The sequence below is a fragment of the Coregonus clupeaformis genome, chromosome 16 (genome assembly GCF_020615455.1).
Source record: "Coregonus clupeaformis isolate EN_2021a chromosome 16, ASM2061545v1, whole genome shotgun sequence".
Classification (NCBI taxonomy): Eukaryota; Metazoa; Chordata; class Actinopteri; order Salmoniformes; family Salmonidae; genus Coregonus; species Coregonus clupeaformis.
In genome coordinates, this window is record NC_059207.1 from 20,993,415 (window position 1) to 21,009,457 (window position 16,043).

Consider the following 16,043-nt stretch of genomic DNA (forward strand, 5'->3'; position numbering starts at 1 on the left):
CACGTCACCAAATAATTGATTGAAAGACACTGTTTTGCAATGAAGGTCTACAGTAGCTTCAACAGCACTCTGTAGGGTAGCGCCATGGTGTAGCCGGAGGACACCTAGCTTCCGTCCTCCTCTGGGTACATTGACTTCGATATAAAACCTAGGAGGCTCATGGTTCTCACCCCCTTCCATAGACTTACACAGTAATTATGACAACTTCCGGAGGACGTCCTCCAACCTATTAGCGCTCTTGCAGCATGAACTGACATGTTGTCCACCGTATCAAAGGATCAGAGAATGAATCTAGTACATAAATCTAGTGCATAAAATGTGGTGAGTAGTTGACTCAAAGAGACAGAAAGACAATAGTTTAACAGTTTTTAACAAATTGATTTCTTCCATAATTGAGAGAGAGCGAGAGAGTTGTATATGTTTTTACTTTCACTTAGCTAACGAATGCAGCTAGCTAGTTTAGCCTGCTCAAACACCCGGCTCAAACAGAGAGGGATGCTACAGTGCATTCGGAAAGTATTCAGACCCCTTCCCTTTTTCCACATTCTGTTACGTTACAGCCTTATTTTAAAATTGATTCAATTGCTTTTTTCCCCTCATCAATCTACACACAATACCCCATAATGACAAAGCAAAAACAGGTTTTTACAAATAAAAAACTGAAATATAACATTTACATAAGTATTCAGATCCTTTACTCAGTACTTTCTTGAAGCGCCTTTGGCAGCGATTATAGCCTTGAGTCTTCTTGGGTATGACGCTACAAGCTTGGCACACCTGTATTTGGGGAGTTTCTCCCATTCTTCTCTGCAGATCCTCTCAAGCTTTGTCAGGTTGGATGCACAGCTATTTTCAGGTCTCTCCAGTGATGTTTGATCGGGTTCAAGTCCAGGCTCTGGTTGGGCCACTCAAGGACATTCAGAGACTTGTCCCAAAGCCACTCCTGCATTGTCTTGGCTGTGTGCTTAGGATCGTTATCCTGTTGGAAGGTGAACCTTCGCCCCAGTCTGAGGTCCTGAGCGCTCTGGAGCAGGTTTTCATCAAGGCTCTCTCTGACTAGTCTGACTAGTCTCCCAGTCCCTGCCTCTGAAAAACATCCCCGCAGCATGATGCTGCCACCACCATGCTTCAACGTAGGGATGGTGCTAGGTTTCCTCCAGACATGACGTTTGGCATTCTGGCCAAAGAGTTCAATCTTGGTTTCATCAGACCAGAGAATCATGTTTCTCATGGTCTGAGAGTCCTTTAAGTGCCTTTTGGCAAACTCCAAGCGGGCTATCATGTGCCTTTTACTGAGGAGTGGCTTCCGTCTGGCCACTCTACCATAAAGGCCTGATAGGTGGAGTGCAGCAGACATGGTTGTCCTTCTGGAAGGTTCTCCCATCTCCACAGAGGAACTCTGCAGCTCGTCAGAGTGACCATCGGGTTCTCTTGGTCACCTCCCTGACCAAGGCCCTTCTCCCCCGGTTGCTCAGTTTGGCCGGGCGGCCAGCTCTAGGAAGAGTCTTGGAGGTTCCAAACTTCTTCCATTTAAGAATGATGGAGGCCACTGTGTTCTTGGGGACCTTCAATGCTGAAGAAATATTTTGGTACCCTTCCCCAGATCAGTGCCTCGACACAATCCTGTCTCGGAGCTCTACGGACAATTCCTTCGACATCATGGCTTGGTTTTTGCTCTGACATGTACTGTCAACTGTGGGACCTTATATATAGACAGGTGTGTGCCTTTCCAAATCATGTCCAATCAATTGAATTTACCACAGGTGGATCAATGTTAACAGGATGCACCTGAGCTAAATGTCGAGTCTCATAGCAAAGGGTCTGAATACTTATGTAAATAAGGTATTTATGTTTTTTATGTTTAAGAAATTTGCAAACATTTCAAAAAACCTGTTTTCGCTTTGTCATTATAGGTTATTGTGTATTTTTTATTTATTTAATCTATTTTAGAATAAGGCTGTAACGTAACAAAATGTGGATAAAGGATAGGGGTCTGAATACTTTCCGAATGCACTGTATGTTAGCTAGCTGGCTATGGCTATCCAACACTGGAACTCTTCCATGTCAAGGGAAGCTTTTGGTTTTATATATATGTTTTGCCACTGGGGCCATCAGTGTAACTGCTAAACTGCTTTCTGAACTGCATGATTGTAGCGGGTTTACTAACGCGTTAGTTCTAGTATGTTGTACTATGACGTGACAACAATGTAGGCTGTGCGTAGCGGTTAGCAGTCATGATATGAAGGTTTGGCTTGGAAAGGTTTTTTCGCCTGGTCACAGACAGCTGATGTGTTGTGCACTGAAGTCCACAAGCGAAGGGAAAAGGTGAGAGGAGGACAGCGCGTAGATGGTTGCGAGAAGGAATTCTATATACAATGAGCAAAGTGATCAGACTGTTTTTATGTGGCTGCTTTGAAAGTGAACTGTGTTTTCGTGTGATCAGGGGTGTGTTCATTCCGCCGATTCTGTTGAAAAACATTTCTTAAACAGAAGCAAACGGAGATAAACGCACCTGAATTTGTCCAATAGAAACTAATTTGCAACTGTTGGACTAATGATTACTCCCTAGATCAGCTAGATGCAGGCAAGGCGGTATTGAATGTGTCACCTCAATTGATTACTTAAAATTCTCTCTACCTGTGCACCTACGTTGTAAACTGTCATTCATAGGCTAGGTTGTGGCAACCTCATGATTGGTACAGGGAAAATGTGAGTATCATGTAGTAGCCTAAACCTATCGATGTTACATTGAACTGGGTGAATGGAATATCAATTTCAGTCATCCAATATGCTGTAATAGAAAAAAATAAAAAAAATCCTCCCTCATCTTAAACGGCACCGACCGCCACTGGTGTACACACATAATATCATATTATGCTTTCAGTTTGTGAGTGTGTGATATGGGGGTAAGATGCATGCTTATTTCGACATTATAAAGAAACCCTTTTACAAACAACGCTGCCATGTTGATCTGAACCTTGCTGTTAGAAAGCCACATGAGTGTACGGCTGTCGCAGATGCACCTCCCCCAGACTTCACTCCTTGACTTTCGTCTACAGTCGGTTTCTTTAGCCTGACCACTCAAACGCACCAAATATCTGCAATGCTGCTCGTGACAGTCTACCTTTTTTAAATTATAAAGTCAATAGCAATGTGACCCACCAGATTCAGAAGCCTGAACACCCCATCAGATGGTTATAGTTTTAGTTTTTCAAATGGATTTGTTAATTATTTAATTTCTGTGTACTAAATTGTTTTTTCGTGATTAGTTTGTTTCAGTTTACTATAGTAACTCTGGTGACATACAGACAACGGGTCGTGTTCGAGAGGATCAAAACTGTAATGTATCATGGGTAAATTGTGACTGACTGATCTACAAATAATAATGAGTAGTTATTTATGATGAAAGGTTCTTTTGTAGATCAGTCAGTCAGCAGTCGCCTGCACTGTCGGCTGCAATGTCGAACAAGCCTAAGTTCTCTGGTGGTGAGGAACCTGGCAGTCAGACAGTCAGATAAGTTCTCTGGTGGTGAGGAACCTGGCAGTCAGACAGTCAGATAAGTTCTCTGGTGGTGAGGAACCTGGCAGTCAGACAGTCAGATAAGTTCTCTGGTGGTGAGGAACCTGGCAGTCAGACAGTCAGATAAGTTCTCTGGTGGTGAGGAACCTGGCAGACAGTCAGATAAGTTCTCTGGTGGTGAGGAACCTGGCAGTCAGACAGTCAGATAAGTTCTCTGGTGGTGAGGAACCTGGCAGTCAGTCAGTCAGATAAGTTCTCTGGTGGTGAGGAACCTGGCAGTCAGTCAGATAAGTTCTCTGGTGGTGAGGAACCTGGCAGTCAGACAGTCAGATAAGTTCTCTGGTGGTGAGGAACCTGGCAGTCAGACAGATAAGTTCTCTGGTGGTGAGGAACCTGGCAGTCAGACAGTCAGATAAGTTCTCTGGTGGTGAGGAACCTGGCAGTCAGTCAGATAAGTTCTCTGGTGGTGAGGAACCTGGCAGTCAGACAGTCAGATAAGTTCTCTGGTGGTGAGGAACCTGGCAGTCAGACAGTCAGATAAGTTCTCTGGTGGTGAGGAACCTGGCAGTCAGTCAGATAAGTTCTCTGGTGGTGAGGAACCTGGCAGTCAGACAGTCAGATAAGTTCTCTGGTGGTGAGGAACCTGGCAGTCAGTCAGATAAGTTCTCTGGTGGTGAGGAACCTGGCAGTCAGTCAGTCAGATAAGTTCTCTGGTGGTGAGGAACCTGGCAGTCAGACAGTCAGATAAGTTCTCTGGTGGTGAGGAACCTGGCAGTCAGTCAGTCAGATAAGTTCTCTGGTGGTGAGGAACCTGGCAGTCAGTCAGTCAGATAAGTTCTCTGGTGGTGAGGAACCTGGCAGTCAGTCAGATAAGTTCTCTGGTGGTGAGGAACCTGGCAGTCAGTCAGATAAGTTCTCTGGTGGTGAGGAACCTGGCAGTCAGACAGTCAGATAAGTTCTCTGGTGGTGAGGAACCTGGCAGTCAGTCAGTCAGATAAGTTCTCTGGTGGTGAGGAACCTGGCAGTCAGACAGTCAGATAAGTTCTCTGGTGGTGAGGAACCTGGCAGTCAGTCAGTCAGATAAGTTCTCTGGTGGTGAGGAACCTGGCAGTCAGTCAGATAAGTTCTCTGGTGGTGAGGAACCTGGCAGTCAGACAGTCAGATAAGTTCTCTGGTGGTGAGGAACCTGGCAGTCAGACAGTCAGATAAGTTCTCTGGTGGTGAGGAACCTGGCAGTCAGTCAGTCAGATAAGTTCTCTGGTGGTGAGGAACCTGGCAGTCAGTCAGTCAGATAAGTTCTCTGGTGGTGAGGAACCTGGCAGTCAGTCAGATAAGTTCTCTGGTGGTGAGGAACCTGGCAGTCAGTCAGATAAGTTCTCTGGTGGTGAGGAACCTGGCAGTCAGTCAGTCAGATAAGTTCTCTGGTGGTGAGGAACCTGGCAGTCAGTCAGTCAGATAAGTTCTCTGGTGGTGAGGAACCTGGCAGTCAGTGAGTCAGATAAGTTCTCTGGTGGTGAGGAACCTGGCAGTCAGACAGTCAGATAAGTTCTCTGGTGGTGAGGAACCTGGCAGTCAGTCAGATAAGTTCTCTGGTGGTGAGGAACCTGGCAGTCAGACAGTCAGATAAGTTCTCTGGTGGTGAGGAACCTGGCAGTCAGTCAGTCAGATAAGTTCTCTGGTGGTGAGGAACCTGGCAGTCAGTCAGATAAGTTCTCTGGTGGTGAGGAACCTGGCAGTCAGACAGTCAGATAAGTTCTCTGGTGGTGAGGAACCTGGCAGTCAGTCAGTCAGATAAGTTCTCTGGTGGTGAGGAACCTGGCAGTCAGTCAGTCAGATAAGTTCTCTGGTGGTGAGGAACCTGGCAGTCAGTCAGTCAGATAAGTTCTCTGGTGGTGAGGAACCTGGCAGTCAGTCAGATAAGTTCTCTGGTGGTGAGGAACCTGGCAGTCAGTCAGTCAGATAAGTTCTCTGGTGGTGAGGAACCTGGCAGTCAGTCAGATAAGTTCTCTGGTGGTGAGGAACCTGGCAGTCAGACAGTCAGATAAGTTCTCTGGTGGTGAGGAACCTGGCAGTCAGTCAGTCAGATAAGTTCTCTGGTGGTGAGGAACCTGGCAGTCAGTCAGTCAGATAAGTTCTCTGGTGGTGAGGAACCTGGCAGTCAGTCAGATAAGTTCTCTGGTGGTGAGGAACCTGGCAGTCAGACAGTCAGATAAGTTCTCTGGTGGTGAGGAACCTGGCAGTCAGTCAGATAAGTTCTCTGGTGGTGAGGAACCTGGCAGTCAGTCAGATAAGTTCTCTGGTGGTGAGGAACCTGGCAGTCAGTCAGATAAGTTCTCTGGTGGTGAGGAACCTGGCAGTCAGTCAGATAAGTTCTCTGGTGGTGAGGAACCTGGCAGTCAGACAGTCAGATAAGTTCTCTGGTGGTGAGGAACCTGGCAGTCAGTCAGTCAGATAAGTTCTCTGGTGGTGAGGAACCTGGCAGTCAGTCAGATAAGTTCTCTGGTGGTGAGGAACCTGGCAGTCAGACAGTCAGATAAGTTCTCTGGTGGTGAGGAACCTGGCAGTCAGTCAGTCAGATAAGTTCTCTGGTGGTGAGGAACCTGGCAGTCAGACAGACAGATAAGTTCTCTGGTGGTGAGGAACCTGGCAGTCAGTCAGTCAGATAAGTTCTCTGGTGGTGAGGAACCTGGCAGTCAGTCAGATAAGTTCTCTGGTGGTGAGGAACCTGGCAGTCAGACAGTCAGATAAGTTCTCTGGTGGTGAGGAACCTGGCAGTCAGTCAGTCAGATAAGTTCTCTGGTGGTGAGGAACCTGGCAGTCAGTCAGATAAGTTCTCTGGTGGTGAGGAACCTGGCAGTCAGTCAGTTAAGTTCTCTGGTGGTGAGGAACCTGGCAGTCAGACAGTCAGATAAGTTCTCTGGTGGTGAGGAACCTGGCAGTCAGTCAGATAAGTTCTCTGGTGGTGAGGAACCTGGCAGTCAGTCAGATAAGTTCTCTGGTGGTGAGGAACCTGGCAGTCAGTCAGTCAGATAAGTTCTCTGGTGGTGAGGAACCTGGCAGTCAGTCAGATAAGTTCTCTGGTGGTGAGGAACCTGGCAGTCAGACAGTCAGATAAGTTCTCTGGTGGTGAGGAACCTGGCAGTCAGTCAGATAAGTTCTCTGGTGGTGAGGAACCTGGCAGTCAGTCAGTCAGATAAGTTCTCTGGTGGTGAGGAACCTGGCAGTCAGACAGTCAGATAAGTTCTCTGGTGGTGAGGAACCTGGCAGTCAGACAGTCAGATAAGTTCTCTGGTGGTGAGGAACCTGGCAGTCAGTCAGTCAGATAAGTTCTCTGGTGGTGAGGAACCTGGCAGTCAGTCAGTCAGATAAGTTCTCTGGTGGTGAGGAACCTGGCAGTCAGACAGTCAGATAAGTTCTCTGGTGGTGAGGAACCTGGCAGTCAGTCAGTCAGATAAGTTCTCTGGTGGTGAGGAACCTGGCAGTCAGTCAGATAAGTTCTCTGGTGGTGAGGAACCTGGCAGTCAGTCAGATAAGTTCTCTGGTGGTGAGGAACCTGGCAGTCAGTCAGATAAGTTCTCTGGTGGTGAGGAACCTGGCAGTCAGTCAGTCAGATAAGTTCTCTGGTGGTGAGGAACCTGGCAGTCAGACAGTCAGATAAGTTCTCTGGTGGTGAGGAACCTGGCAGTCAGTCAGTCAGATAAGTTCTCTGGTGGTGAGGAACCTGGCAGTCAGTCAGTCAGATAAGTTCTCTGGTGGTGAGGAACCTGGCAGTCAGACAGTCAGATAAGTTCTCTGGTGGTGAGGAACCTGGCAGTCAGTCAGATAAGTTCTCTGGTGGTGAGGAACCTGGCAGTCAGTCAGTCAGATAAGTTCTCTGGTGGTGAGGAACCTGGCAGTCAGACAGTCAGATAAGTTCTCTGGTGGTGAGGAACCTGGCAGTCAGTCAGTCAGATAAGTTCTCTGGTGGTGAGGAACCTGGCAGTCAGTCAGTCAGATAAGTTCTCTGGTGGTGAGGAACCTGGCAGTCAGACAGTCAGATAAGTTCTCTGGTGGTGAGGAACCTGGCAGTCAGTCAGATAAGTTCTCTGGTGGTGAGGAACCTGGCAGTCAGACAGTCAGATAAGTTCTCTGGTGGTGAGGAACCTGGCAGTCAGTCAGTCAGATAAGTTCTCTGGTGGTGAGGAACCTGGCAGTCAGACAGTCAGATAAGTTCTCTGGTGGTGAGGAACCTGGCAGTCAGACAGTCAGATAAGTTCTCTGGTGGTGAGGAACCTGGCAGTCAGTCAGATAAGTTCTCTGGTGGTGAGGAACCTGGCAGTAAGACAGTCAGATAAGTTCTCTGGTGGTGAGGAACCTGGCAGTCAGTCAGATAAGTTCTCTGGTGGTGAGGAACCTGGCAGTCAGTCAGTCAGATAAGTTCTCTGGTGGTGAGGAACCTGGCAGTCAGACAGTCAGATAAGTTCTCTGGTGGTGAGGAACCTGGCAGTCAGTCAGTCAGATAAGTTCTCTGGTGGTGAGGAACCTGGCAGTCAGTCAGTCAGATAAGTTCTCTGGTGGTGAGGAACCTGGCAGTCAGTCAGATAAGTTCTCTGGTGGTGAGGAACCTGGCAGTCAGTCAGATAAGTTCTCTGGTGGTGAGGAACCTGGCAGTCAGACAGTCAGATAAGTTCTCTGGTGGTGAGGAACCTGGCAGTCAGTCAGTCAGATAAGTTCTCTGGTGGTGAGGAACCTGGCAGTCAGACAGTCAGATAAGTTCTCTGGTGGTGAGGAACCTGGCAGTCAGTCAGTCAGATAAGTTCTCTGGTGGTGAGGAACCTGGCAGTCAGTCAGATAAGTTCTCTGGTGGTGAGGAACCTGGCAGTCAGACAGTCAGATAAGTTCTCTGGTGGTGAGGAACCTGGCAGTCAGTCAGATAAGTTCTCTGGTGGTGAGGAACCTGGCAGTCAGTCAGTCAGATAAGTTCTCTGGTGGTGAGGAACCTGGCAGTCAGTCAGTCAGATAAGTTCTCTGGTGGTGAGGAACCTGGCAGTCAGTCAGATAAGTTCTCTGGTGGTGAGGAACCTGGCAGTCAGTCAGATAAGTTCTCTGGTGGTGAGGAACCTGGCAGTCAGTCAGTCAGATAAGTTCTCTGGTGGTGAGGAACCTGGCAGTCAGTCAGTCAGATAAGTTCTCTGGTGGTGAGGAACCTGGCAGTCAGTGAGTCAGATAAGTTCTCTGGTGGTGAGGAACCTGGCAGTCAGACAGTCAGATAAGTTCTCTGGTGGTGAGGAACCTGGCAGTCAGTCAGATAAGTTCTCTGGTGGTGAGGAACCTGGCAGTCAGACAGTCAGATAAGTTCTCTGGTGGTGAGGAACCTGGCAGTCAGTCAGTCAGATAAGTTCTCTGGTGGTGAGGAACCTGGCAGTCAGTCAGATAAGTTCTCTGGTGGTGAGGAACCTGGCAGTCAGACAGTCAGATAAGTTCTCTGGTGGTGAGGAACCTGGCAGTCAGTCAGTCAGATAAGTTCTCTGGTGGTGAGGAACCTGGCAGTCAGTCAGTCAGATAAGTTCTCTGGTGGTGAGGAACCTGGCAGTCAGTCAGTCAGATAAGTTCTCTGGTGGTGAGGAACCTGGCAGTCAGTCAGATAAGTTCTCTGGTGGTGAGGAACCTGGCAGTCAGTCAGTCAGATAAGTTCTCTGGTGGTGAGGAACCTGGCAGTCAGTCAGATAAGTTCTCTGGTGGTGAGGAACCTGGCAGTCAGACAGTCAGATAAGTTCTCTGGTGGTGAGGAACCTGGCAGTCAGTCAGTCAGATAAGTTCTCTGGTGGTGAGGAACCTGGCAGTCAGACAGTCAGATAAGTTCTCTGGTGGTGAGGAACCTGGCAGTCAGTCAGATAAGTTCTCTGGTGGTGAGGAACCTGGCAGTCAGACAGTCAGATAAGTTCTCTGGTGGTGAGGAACCTGGCAGTCAGTCAGATAAGTTCTCTGGTGGTGAGGAACCTGGCAGTCAGTCAGATAAGTTCTCTGGTGGTGAGGAACCTGGCAGTCAGTCAGATAAGTTCTCTGGTGGTGAGGAACCTGGCAGTCAGTCAGATAAGTTCTCTGGTGGTGAGGAACCTGGCAGTCAGACAGTCAGATAAGTTCTCTGGTGGTGAGGAACCTGGCAGTCAGTCAGTCAGATAAGTTCTCTGGTGGTGAGGAACCTGGCAGTCAGTCAGATAAGTTCTCTGGTGGTGAGGAACCTGGCAGTCAGACAGTCAGATAAGTTCTCTGGTGGTGAGGAACCTGGCAGTCAGTCAGTCAGATAAGTTCTCTGGTGGTGAGGAACCTGGCAGTCAGACAGACAGATAAGTTCTCTGGTGGTGAGGAACCTGGCAGTCAGTCAGTCAGATAAGTTCTCTGGTGGTGAGGAACCTGGCAGTCAGTCAGATAAGTTCTCTGGTGGTGAGGAACCTGGCAGTCAGTCAGATAAGTTCTCTGGTGGTGAGGAACCTGGCAGTCAGACAGTCAGATAAGTTCTCTGGTGGTGAGGAACCTGGCAGTCAGTCAGATAAGTTCTCTGGTGGTGAGGAACCTGGCAGTCAGTCAGATAAGTTCTCTGGTGGTGAGGAACCTGGCAGTCAGTCAGTCAGATAAGTTCTCTGGTGGTGAGGAACCTGGCAGTCAGTCAGATAAGTTCTCTGGTGGTGAGGAACCTGGCAGTCAGACAGTCAGATAAGTTCTCTGGTGGTGAGGAACCTGGCAGTCAGTCAGATAAGTTCTCTGGTGGTGAGGAACCTGGCAGTCAGTCAGTCAGATAAGTTCTCTGGTGGTGAGGAACCTGGCAGTCAGACAGTCAGATAAGTTCTCTGGTGGTGAGGAACCTGGCAGTCAGACAGTCAGATAAGTTCTCTGGTGGTGAGGAACCTGGCAGTCAGTCAGTCAGATAAGTTCTCTGGTGGTGAGGAACCTGGCAGTCAGTCAGTCAGATAAGTTCTCTGGTGGTGAGGAACCTGGCAGTCAGACAGTCAGATAAGTTCTCTGGTGGTGAGGAACCTGGCAGTCAGTCAGTCAGATAAGTTCTCTGGTGGTGAGGAACCTGGCAGTCAGTCAGATAAGTTCTCTGGTGGTGAGGAACCTGGCAGTCAGTCAGATAAGTTCTCTGGTGGTGAGGAACCTGGCAGTCAGTCAGATAAGTTCTCTGGTGGTGAGGAACCTGGCAGTCAGTCAGTCAGATAAGTTCTCTGGTGGTGAGGAACCTGGCAGTCAGACAGTCAGATAAGTTCTCTGGTGGTGAGGAACCTGGCAGTCAGTCAGTCAGATAAGTTCTCTGGTGGTGAGGAACCTGGCAGTCAGTCAGTCAGATAAGTTCTCTGGTGGTGAGGAACCTGGCAGTCAGACAGTCAGATAAGTTCTCTGGTGGTGAGGAACCTGGCAGTCAGTCAGATAAGTTCTCTGGTGGTGAGGAACCTGGCAGTCAGTCAGTCAGATAAGTTCTCTGGTGGTGAGGAACCTGGCAGTCAGACAGTCAGATAAGTTCTCTGGTGGTGAGGAACCTGGCAGTCAGTCAGTCAGATAAGTTCTCTGGTGGTGAGGAACCTGGCAGTCAGACAGTCAGATAAGTTCTCTGGTGGTGAGGAACCTGGTCAGTCAGTCAGATAAGTTCTCTGGTGGTGAGGAACCTGGCAGTCAGACAGTCAGATAAGTTCTCTGGTGGTGAGGAACCTGGCAGTCAGTCAGTCAGATAAGTTCTCTGGTGGTGAGGAACCTGGCAGTCAGTCAGATAAGTTCTCTGGTGGTGAGGAACCTGGCAGTCAGACAGTCAGATAAGTTCTCTGGTGGTGAGGAACCTGGCAGTCAGTCAGTCAGATAAGTTCTCTGGTGGTGAGGAACCTGGCAGTCAGTCAGTCAGATAAGTTCTCTGGTGGTGAGGAACCTGGCAGTCAGACAGTCAGATAAGTTCTCTGGTGGTGAGGAACCTGGCAGTCAGTCAGATAAGTTCTCTGGTGGTGAGGAACCTGGCAGTCAGTCAGATAAGTTCTCTGGTGGTGAGGAACCTGGCAGTCAGACAGTCAGATAAGTTCTCTGGTGGTGAGGAACCTGGCAGTCAGTCAGTCAGATAAGTTCTCTGGTGGTGAGGAACCTGGCAGTCAGTCAGTCAGATAAGTTCTCTGGTGGTGAGGAACCTGGCAGTCAGACAGTCAGATAAGTTCTCTGGTGGTGAGGAACCTGGCAGTCAGACAGTCAGATAAGTTCTCTGGTGGTGAGGAACCTGGCAGTCAGTCAGTCAGATAAGTTCTCTGGTGGTGAGGAACCTGGCAGTCAAGTCAGATAAGTTCTCTGGTGGTGAGGAACCTGGCAGTCAGACAGTCAGATAAGTTCTCTGGTGGTGAGGAACCTGGCAGCAGTCAGTCAGATAAGTTCTCTGGTGGTGAGGAACCTGGCAGTCAGTCAGATAAGTTCTCTGGTGGTGAGGAACCTGGCAGTCAGCAGTCAGATAAGTTCTCTGGTGGTGAGGAACCTGGCAGTAGTCAGTCAGATAAGTTCTCTGGTGGTGAGGAACCTGGCAGTCAGTCAGATAAGTTCTCTGGTGGTGAGGAACCTGGCAGTCAGTCAGTCAGATAAGTTCTCTGGTGGTGAGGAACCTGGCAGTCAGACAGTCAGATAAGTTCTCTGGTGGTGAGGAACCTGGCAGTCAGTCAGTCAGATAAGTTCTCTGGTGGTGAGGAACCTGGCAGTCAGTCAGTCAGATAAGTTCTCTGGTGGTGAGGAACCTGGCAGTCAGTCAGTCAGATAAGTTCTCTGGTGGTGAGGAACCTGGCAGTCAGTCAGATAAGTTCTCTGGTGGTGAGGAACCTGGCAGTCAGTCAGTCAGATAAGTTCTCTGGTGGTGAGGAACCTGGCAGTCAGACAGTCAGATAAGTTCTCTGGTGGTGAGGAACCTGGCAGTCAGTCAGTCAGATAAGTTCTCTGGTGGTGAGGAACCTGGCAGTCAGTCAGTCAGATAAGTTCTCTGGTGGTGAGGAACCTGGCAGTCAGACAGTCAGATAAGTTCTCTGGTGGTGAGGAACCTGGCAGTCAGTCAGATAAGTTCTCTGGTGGTGAGGAACCTGGCAGTCAGTCAGTCAGATAAGTTCTCTGGTGGTGAGGAACCTGGCAGTCAGACAGTCAGATAAGTTCTCTGGTGGTGAGGAACCTGGGCAGTCAGTCAGATAAGTTCTCTGGTGGTGAGGAACCTGGCAGTCAGACAGTCAGATAAGTTCTCTGGTGGTGAGGAACCTGGCAGTCAGACAGTCAGATAAGTTCTCTGGTGGTGAGGAACCTGGCAGTCAGTCAGTCAGATAAGTTCTCTGGTGGTGAGGAACCTGGCAGTCAGTCAGTCAGATAAGTTCTCTGGTGGTGAGGAACCTGGCAGTCAGTCAGTCAGATAAGTTCTCTGGTGGTGAGGAACCTGGCAGTCAGTCAGATAAGTTCTCTGGTGGTGAGGAACCTGGCAGTCAGACAGTCAGATAAGTTCTCTGGTGGTGAGGAACCTGGCAGTCAGTCAGTCAGATAAGTTCTCTGGTGGTGAGGAACCTGGCAGTCAGTCAGTCAGATAAGTTCTCTGGTGGTGAGGAACCTGGCAGTCAGACAGTCAGATAAGTTCTCTGGTGGTGAGGAACCTGGCAGTCAGACAGTCAGATAAGTTCTCTGGTGGTGAGGAACCTGGCAGTCAGTCAGTCAGATAAGTTCTCTGGTGGTGAGGAACCTGGCAGTCAGACAGTCAGATAAGTTCTCTGGTGGTGAGGAACCTGGCAGTCAGTCAGTCAGATAAGTTCTCTGGTGGTGAGGAACCTGGCAGTCAGTCAGATAAGTTCTCTGGTGGTGAGGAACCTGGCAGTCAGTCAGATAAGTTCTCTGGTGGTGAGGAACCTGGCAGTCAGTCAGATAAGTTCTCTGGTGGTGAGGAACCTGGCAGTCAGACAGTCAGATAAGTTCTCTGGTGGTGAGGAACCTGGCAGTCAGTCAGTCAGATAAGTTCTCTGGTGGTGAGGAACCTGGCAGTCAGTCAGATAAGTTCTCTGGTGGTGAGGAACCTGGCAGTCAGACAGTCAGATAAGTTCTCTGGTGGTGAGGAACCTGGCAGTCAGTCAGTCAGATAAGTTCTCTGGTGGTGAGGAACCTGGCAGTCAGCAGTCAGATAAGTTCTCTGGTGGTGAGGAACCTGGCAGTCAGTCAGTCAGATAAGTTCTCTGGTGGTGAGGAACCTGGAGCAGTCAGTCAGATAAGTTCTCTGGTGGTGAGGAACCTGGCAGTCAGACAGTCAGATAAGTTCTCTGGTGGTGAGGAACCTGGCAGTCAGTCAGTCAGATAAGTTCTCTGGTGGTGAGGAACCTGGCAGTCAGTCAGATAAGTTCTCTGGTGGTGAGGAACCTGGCAGTCAGTCAGATAAGTTCTCTGGTGGTGAGGAACCTGGCAGTGCAGTCAGATAAGTTCTCTGGTGGTGAGGAACCTGGCAGTCAGACAGTCAGATAAGTTCTCTGGTGGTGAGGAACCTGGCAGTCAGTCAGATAAGTTCTCTGGTGGTGAGGAACCTGGCAGTCAGTCAGATAAGTTCTCTGGTGGTGAGGAACCTGGCAGTCAGACAGTCAGATAAGTTCTCTGGTGGTGAGGAACCTGGCAGTCAGACAGTCAGATAAGTTCTCTGGTGGTGAGGAACCTGGCAGTCAGTCAGTCAGATAAGTTCTCTGGTGGTGAGGAACCTGGCAGTCAGTCAGATAAGTTCTCTGGTGGTGAGGAACCTGGCAGTCAGACAGTCAGATAAGTTCTCTGGTGGTGAGGAACCTGGCAGTCAGACAGTCAGATAAGTTCTCTGGTGGTGAGGAACCTGGCAGTCAGTCAGTCAGATAAGTTCTCTGGTGGTGAGGAACCTGGCAGTCAGCAGTCAGATAAGTTCTCTGGTGGTGAGGAACCTGGCAGTCAGTCAGTCAGATAAGTTCTCTGGTGGTGAGGAACCTGGCAGTCAGTCAGATAAGTTCTCTGGTGGTGAGGAACCTGGCAGTCAGCAGTCAGATAAGTTCTCTGGTGGTGAGGAACCTGGCAGTCCAGTCAGATAAGTTCTCTGGTGGTGAGGAACCTGGCAGTCAGTCAGTCAGATAAGTTCTCTGGTGGTGAGGAACCTGGCAGTGACAGTCAGATAAGTTCTCTGGTGGTGAGGAACCTGGCAGTCAGACAGTCAGATAAGTTCTCTGGTGGTGAGGAACCTGGCAGCAGTCAGTCAGATAAGTTCTCTGGTGGTGAGGAACCTGGCAGTCAGTCAGATAAGTTCTCTGGTGGTGAGGAACCTGGCGTCAGTACAGTCAGATAAGTTCTCTGGTGGTGAGGAACCTGGCAGTCAGACAGTCAGATAAGTTCTCTGGTGGTGAGGAACCTGGCAGTCAGACAGTCAGATAAGTTCTCTGGTGGTGAGGAACCTGGCAGTCAGTCAGTCAGTCAGATAAGTTCTCTGGTGGTGAGGAACCTGGCAGTCAGACAGTCAGATAAGTTCTCTGGTGGTGAGGAACCTGGCAGTCAGTCAGATAAGTTCTCTGGTGGTGAGGAACCTGGCAGTCAGTCAGATAAGTTCTCTGGTGGTGAGGAACCTGGCAGTCAGTCAGATAAGTTCTCTGGTGGTGAGGAACCTGGCAGTCAGACAGTCAGATAAGTTCTCTGGTGGTGAGGAACCTGGCAGTCAGTCAGATAAGTTCTCTGGTGGTGAGGAACCTGGCAGTCAGTCAGATAAGTTCTCTGGTGGTGAGGAACCTGGCAGTCAGTCAGTCAGATAAGTTCTCTGGTGGTGAGGAACCTGGCAGTCAGTCAGATAAGTTCTCTGGTGGTGAGGAACCTGGCAGTCAGACAGTCAGATAAGTTCTCTGGTGGTGAGGAACCTGGCAGTCAGACAGTCAGATAAGTTCTCTGGTGGTGAGGAACCTGGCAGTCAGTCAGTCAGATAAGTTCTCTGGTGGTGAGGAACCTGGCAGTCAGACAGTCAGATAAGTTCTCTGGTGGTGAGGAACCTGGCAGTCAGACAGTCAGATAAGTTCTCTGGTGGTGAGGAACCTGGCAGTCAGTCAGTCAGACAAGTTCTCTGGTGGTGAGGAACCTGGCAGTCAGTCAGTCAGATAAGTTCTCTGGTGGTGAGGAACCTGGCAGTCAGACAGTCAGATAAGTTCTCTGGTGGTGAGGAACCTGGCAGTCAGTCAGTCAGATAAGTTCTCTGGTGGTGAGGAACCTGGCAGTCAGTCAGATAAGTTCTCTGGTGGTGAGGAACCTGGCAGTCAGTCAGATAAGTTCTCTGGTGGTGAGGAACCTGGCAGTCAGTCAGATAAGTTCTCTGGTGGTGAGGAACCTGGCAGTCAGTCAGTCAGATAAGTTCTCTGGTGGTGAGGAACCTGGCAGTCAGTCAGATAAGTTCTCTGGTGGTGAGGAACCTGGCAGTCAGACAGTCAGATAAGTTCTCTGGTGGTGAGGAACCTGGCAGTCAGTCAGTCAGATAAGTTCTCTGGTGGTGAGGAACCTGGCAGTCAGACAGTCAGATAAGTTCTCT

The 16,043-nt window shown here is 49.4% G+C and overlaps 1 protein-coding gene across 2 annotated transcripts in view; it reads left to right on the top strand.

Moving 5' to 3' along the window:
• LOC121584466 (CCR4-NOT transcription complex subunit 6-like) overlaps nt 1-16,043 on the top strand; it is a 45,790-nt gene that overhangs the window by 20,026 nt on the left and 9,721 nt on the right. The gene's annotated exons all lie outside the window — the stretch shown is intronic.